Raw genomic sequence first — 5000 nt, forward strand, 5'->3', positions numbered from 1 at the left:
GCATGTCCAGTGTGGTTTGGCTGTAGGTGCTCAAAAACATTAACTTTAGACCTCTTTTACTTCTTAACTCAAGTAAATTCAATGATAAGTTGAAAAATGAAATGTAAAATGTAATAGAAAAGAATGTTATGGCAGTATAAAATTACCTACAGCACCTGGTATTCCCAGGTGGTCTCCCATCCAAGTACTAACCAGGCCCAACACTGCATAGCTTCCAAGATCAGACGAGATTGGGTATGTCCAGTGTGGTTTGACTGTAGGTGCTCAATAACATTAACTTTAGACCTCTTTTACTTCTTAACTCAAGTAAATTCATTGATAAGTTGAAAAAATGTAATTTAAAATGTAATAGAAAAGAATGTTATGGCTATATAAAATTACCTACAGCACCTGGTATTCCCAGGTGGTCTCCCGTCCAAGTACTAACCAGGCCCAACACTGCATAGCTTCCAAGATCAGATGAGATTGGGTATGTCCAGTGTGGTTTGGCTGTATGCACTCAAAAACATTAACTTTAGACCTCTTTTACTTCTTAACTCAAATAAATTCATTGATAAGTTGAAAAAATTAAATGTAAAATGTAAAAGAAAAGAATGTTATGGCTGCATAAAATTACCTACAGCACATGGTATTCCCAGGTGGTCTCCCATCCAAGTACTAACCAGGTCCAAAACTGCATAGCTTCCAAGATCAGACAAGATTGGGCATGTCCAGTGTGGTTTGGCTATAGGTGCTCAAAAACATTAACTTTAGACCTCTTTTACTACTTAACCCAAGTAAATTCAATGATTATTTGAAAAATGAAATGTAAAATGTAATAGAAAAGAATGTTATGGCAGTATAAAATTACCTACAGCTCCTGGTATTCCCAGGTGGTCTCCCATCCAAGTACTAACCAGGCCCAACACTGCATAGTTTCCAACTTCAGATGAGATTGGGCAAGTCCAGCGTGGTTTGGCTGTAGATGCTCAAAAACATTAACTTTCGACCTCTTTTACTTCTTAACTCAAGTAAATTCATTGATAAGTTGAAAAAAATAAATGTAAAATGTAATAGAAAAGAATGTTTTTTTCTGTATAAAATTACCTACAGCACCTGGTATTCCCAGGTGGTTTCCCATCCAAGTACAAACCAGGCCCAACACTGCATAGCTTACAAGATCAGACGAGATTGGGCATGTCCAGTGTGGTTTGGCTGTAGTTGCTCAAAAGCATTAAATTTAGACCTCTATTACATCTTAACTCAAGTAAATTCATTGATAAGTTGAAAAAATTAAATGTAAAATGTAATAGAAAAGAATGTTATGCCAGTATAAAATTACCTACAGCACCTGGCATTCCCAGGTGGTCTCCCATCCAAGTACTAACCAGTCCCAACACTGCATAGCTTTCAAGATCAGACGAGATTGGGCATGTCCAGTGTGGTTTGACAGTAGGTGTTCAAAACCATTAACTTTAGACCTCTTTTACTTCTTAACTCAAGTAAATTCATTGATAAGTTGAAAAAATGTAATGTAAAATGTAATAGAAAAGAATGATATGGCTATATAAAATTACCTACAGCACCTGGTATTCCCAGGTTGTCTCCCATCCAACTACTAACCAGGCCCAACACTGCATAGCTTCCAAGATCAGACGAGATTGGGCATGTCCAGTGTGGTTTGGCTGTAGGTGCTAAAAATCATTAACTTTAGACCTCTATTACTTCTTAACTCAAGTAAATTCATTAATAAGTTGAAAAAATTAAATGTAAAATGTAATAGAAAAGACTGTTATGGCAGTATAAAATTACCTACAGCACCTGGTATTCCCAGGTGGTCTCCCATCCAAGTACTAACCAGGCCCAACACTGCATAGCTTCTAAGTTCAGATGAGATTGGGCATGTCCAGTGTGGTTTGGCTGTAGGTGCTCAAAAACATTAACTTTAGACCTCTTTTACTTCTTAACTCAAGTAAATTCAATGATAAGTTGAAAAATGAAATGTAAAATGTAATAGAAAAGAAAGTTATGGCAGAATAAAATTACCTACAGCACCTGGTATTCCCAGGTGGTCTCCGATCCAAGTACTAACCAGGCCCAACACTGCATAGCTTCCAAGATCAGACGAGATTGGGCATGTCCAGTGTGGTTTGACTGTAGGTGCTCAATAACATTAACTTTAGACCTCTTTTACTTCCTAACTCAAGTAAATTCATTGATAAGTTGAAAAAATGCAATTTAAAATGTAATAGAAAAGAATGTTATGGCTATATAAAATTACCTACAGCACCTGGTATTCCCAGGTGGTCTACCGTCCAAGTACTAACCAGGCCCAACACTGCATAGCTTCCAAGATCAGATGAGATTGGGTATGTCCAGTGTGGTTTGGCTGTATGCACACAAAAACATTAACTTTAGACCTCTTTTACTTCTTAACTCAAATAAATTCATTGATAAGTTAAAAAATTAAATGTAAAATGTAAAAGAAAAGAATGTTATGGCTGCATAAAATTACCTACAGCACATGGTATTCCCAGGAGGTCTCCCATCCAAGTACTAACCAGGCCCAACACTGCATAGCTTCCAAGATCAGACGAGATTGGGCATGTCCAGTGTGGTTTGGCTATAGGTGCTCAAAAACATTAACTTTAGACCTCTTTTACTTCTTAACTCAAGTAAATTCATTGATAAGTTGAAAAAATTAAATGTAAAATGTAATAGAAAAGAATGTTATGGCAGTATAAAATTACCTACAGCACCTGGTATTCCCAGGTGGTCTCCCATCCAAGTACTAACCAGGCCCAACACTGCATAGCTTCCAAGTTCAGACGAGATTGGGCATGTCCAGTGTGGTTTGGCTGTAGGTGCTCAAAACATTAACTTTAGACCTCTTTTACTTCTTAACCCAAGTAAATTCAATGATTATTTGAAAAATGAAATGTAAAATGTAATAGAAAAGAATGTTATGGCAGTATAAAATTACCTACAGCTGCTGGTATTCCCAGGTGGTCTCCCATCCAAGTACTAACCAGGCCCAACACTGCATAGTTTCCAAGATCAGATGAGATTGGGCAAGTCCAGCGTGGTTTGGCTGTAGGTGCTCAAAAACATTAACTTTCGACCTCTTTTACTTCTTAACTCAAGTAAATTCATTGATAAGTTGAAAAAAATAAATGTAAAATGTAATAGAAAAGAATGTTTTTTTCTGTATAAAATTACCTACAGCACCTGGTATTCCCAGGTGGTTTCCCATCCAAGTACAAACCAGGCCCAACACTGCATAGCTTACAAGATCAGACGAGATTGGGCATGTCCAGTGTGGTTTGGCTGTAGTTGCTCAAAAGCATTAAATTTAGACCTCTATTACATCTTAACTCAAGTAAATTCATTGATAAGTTGAAAAAATTAAATGTAAAATGTAATAGAAAAGAATGTTATGCCAGTATAAAATTACCTACAGCACCTGGCATTCCCAGGTGGTCTCCCATCCAAGTACTAACCAGGCCCAACACTGCATAGCTTTCAAGATCAGACGAGATTGGGCATGTCCAGTGTGGTTTGACAGTAGGTGTTCAAAACCATTAACTTTAGACCTCTTTTACTTCTTAACTCAAGTAAATTCATTGATAAGTTGAAAAAATGTAATGTAAAATGTAATAGAAAAGAATGATATGGCTATATAAAATTACCTACAGCACCTGGTATTCCCAGGTGGTCTCCCATCCAACTACTAACCAGGCCCAACACTGCATAGCTTCCAAGATCAGACGAGATTGGGCATGTCCAGTGTGGTTTGGCTGTAGGTGCTCAAAATCATTAACTTTAGACCTCTATTACTTCTTAACTCAAGTAAATTCATTAATAAGTTGAAAAAATTAAATGTAAAATGTAATAGAAAAGACTGTTATGGCAGTATAAAATTACCTACAGCACCTGGTATTCCCAGGTGGTCTCCCATCCAAGTACTAACCAGGCCCAACACTGCATAGCTTCCAAGTTCAGACGAGATTGGGCATGTCCAGTGTGGTTTGGCTGTAGGTGCTCAAAACCATTAACTTTAGACCTCTTTTACTTCTTAACTCAAGTAAATTCAATGATAAGTTGAAAAATGAAATGTAAAATGTAATAGAAAAGAATGTTATGGCAGTATAAAATTACCTACAGCACCTGGTATTCCCAGGTGGTCTCCCATCCAAGTACTAACCAGGCCCAACACTGCATAGCTTCCAAGACCAGACGAGATTGGGCATGTCCAGTGTGGTTTGGCCGTAGGTGCTCAAAAGCATTAAATTTAGACCTCTATTACTTCTTAACTCAAGTAAATTCATTGATAAGTTGAAAAAATTAAATGTAAAATGTAATAGAAAAGAATGTTATGCCAGTATAAAATTACCTACAGCACCTGGCATTCCCAGGTGGTCTCCCATCCAAGTACTAACCAGGCCCAACACTGCATAGCTTTCAAGATCAGGCGAGATTGGGCATGTCCAGTGTGGTTTGACAGTAGGTGTTCAAAACCATTAACTTTAGACCTCTTTTACTTCTTAACTCAAGTAAATTCATTGATAAGTTGAAAAAATGTAATGTAAAATGTAATAGAAAAGAATGATATGGCTATATAAAATTACCTACAGCACCTGGTATTGCCCAGGTGGTCTCCCATCCAACTACTAACCAGGCCCAACACTGAATAGCTTCCAAGATCAGACGAGATTGGGCATGTCCAGGGTGGTTTGGCCGTAGGTGCTCAAAAGCATTAAATTTAGACCTCTATTACTTCTTAACTCAAGTAAATTCATTGATAAGTTGAAAAATATAAATGTACAATGTAATAGAAAAGAATGTTATGGCTGCATAAAATTACCTACAGCACCTGGTATTCCCAGGTGGTCTCCCATCCAAGTACTAACCAGGCCCAACACTGCATAGCTTCCAAGATCAAACGAGATTGGGCATGTCCAGTGTGGTTTGGCTGTAGGTGCTCAAAAATATTAACTTTAGACATCTATTACTTCTTAACT

The 5000-nt window shown here is 37.4% G+C and overlaps 5 non-coding genes and 17 pseudogenes across 5 annotated transcripts in view; all 22 read right to left on the bottom strand.

Annotated features, from left to right (window-relative positions):
- Nucleotides 1–28, bottom strand: part of LOC148528469 (5S ribosomal RNA) — a 119-nt gene extending 91 nt beyond the window's left edge. The window contains exon 1 of the ribosomal RNA XR_015877997.1: nt 1–28. This exon is cut by the window's left edge and continues 91 nt beyond it. This is a non-coding gene — a ribosomal RNA (5S ribosomal RNA).
- A 115-nt stretch (nt 29–143) lies between these two features.
- LOC148528470 (5S ribosomal RNA) lies at nt 144–262 on the bottom strand. The gene has a single exon (XR_015878015.1). It is a non-coding gene; the product is annotated as a 5S ribosomal RNA (ribosomal RNA).
- Nucleotides 263–378: 116 nt separating this feature from the next.
- Nucleotides 379–497, bottom strand: LOC148528471 (5S ribosomal RNA; annotated as a pseudogene).
- A 116-nt stretch (nt 498–613) lies between these two features.
- On the bottom strand, nt 614–732 carry LOC148528472 (5S ribosomal RNA; annotated as a pseudogene).
- A 115-nt stretch (nt 733–847) lies between these two features.
- Nucleotides 848–966, bottom strand: LOC148528473 (5S ribosomal RNA; annotated as a pseudogene).
- A 117-nt stretch (nt 967–1083) lies between these two features.
- On the bottom strand, nt 1084–1202 carry LOC148528474 (5S ribosomal RNA; annotated as a pseudogene).
- Nucleotides 1203–1318: 116 nt separating this feature from the next.
- Nucleotides 1319–1437, bottom strand: LOC148528475 (5S ribosomal RNA; annotated as a pseudogene).
- Nucleotides 1438–1553: 116 nt separating this feature from the next.
- LOC148528476 (5S ribosomal RNA) lies at nt 1554–1672 on the bottom strand (annotated as a pseudogene).
- A 116-nt stretch (nt 1673–1788) lies between these two features.
- Nucleotides 1789–1907, bottom strand: LOC148528477 (5S ribosomal RNA; annotated as a pseudogene).
- Nucleotides 1908–2022: 115 nt separating this feature from the next.
- LOC148528478 (5S ribosomal RNA) lies at nt 2023–2141 on the bottom strand (annotated as a pseudogene).
- Nucleotides 2142–2257: 116 nt separating this feature from the next.
- LOC148528479 (5S ribosomal RNA) lies at nt 2258–2376 on the bottom strand (annotated as a pseudogene).
- A 115-nt stretch (nt 2377–2491) lies between these two features.
- On the bottom strand, nt 2492–2610 carry LOC148528480 (5S ribosomal RNA; annotated as a pseudogene).
- A 116-nt stretch (nt 2611–2726) lies between these two features.
- LOC148528481 (5S ribosomal RNA) lies at nt 2727–2845 on the bottom strand. Its single transcript, XR_015877998.1, has one exon. It is a non-coding gene; the product is annotated as a 5S ribosomal RNA (ribosomal RNA).
- A 114-nt stretch (nt 2846–2959) lies between these two features.
- Nucleotides 2960–3078, bottom strand: LOC148528482 (5S ribosomal RNA; annotated as a pseudogene).
- A 117-nt stretch (nt 3079–3195) lies between these two features.
- LOC148528483 (5S ribosomal RNA) lies at nt 3196–3314 on the bottom strand (annotated as a pseudogene).
- A 116-nt stretch (nt 3315–3430) lies between these two features.
- LOC148528484 (5S ribosomal RNA) lies at nt 3431–3549 on the bottom strand (annotated as a pseudogene).
- Nucleotides 3550–3665: 116 nt separating this feature from the next.
- LOC148528485 (5S ribosomal RNA) lies at nt 3666–3784 on the bottom strand (annotated as a pseudogene).
- A 116-nt stretch (nt 3785–3900) lies between these two features.
- LOC148528486 (5S ribosomal RNA) lies at nt 3901–4019 on the bottom strand. The gene has a single exon (XR_015877999.1). It is a non-coding gene; the product is annotated as a 5S ribosomal RNA (ribosomal RNA).
- Nucleotides 4020–4134: 115 nt separating this feature from the next.
- Nucleotides 4135–4253, bottom strand: LOC148528487 (5S ribosomal RNA; annotated as a pseudogene).
- A 116-nt stretch (nt 4254–4369) lies between these two features.
- LOC148528488 (5S ribosomal RNA) lies at nt 4370–4488 on the bottom strand (annotated as a pseudogene).
- A 116-nt stretch (nt 4489–4604) lies between these two features.
- LOC148528489 (5S ribosomal RNA) lies at nt 4605–4724 on the bottom strand (annotated as a pseudogene).
- A 116-nt stretch (nt 4725–4840) lies between these two features.
- LOC148528490 (5S ribosomal RNA) lies at nt 4841–4959 on the bottom strand. Its single transcript, XR_015877907.1, has one exon. It is a non-coding gene; the product is annotated as a 5S ribosomal RNA (ribosomal RNA).
- Between the last annotated feature and the right edge of the window lie 41 nt (nt 4960–5000).

Source organism: Taudactylus pleione, unplaced genomic scaffold, assembly GCF_031769625.1.
Source record: "Taudactylus pleione unplaced genomic scaffold, aTauple2 ptg000087l, whole genome shotgun sequence".
NCBI classification, from domain to species: Eukaryota; Metazoa; Chordata; class Amphibia; order Anura; family Myobatrachidae; genus Taudactylus; species Taudactylus pleione.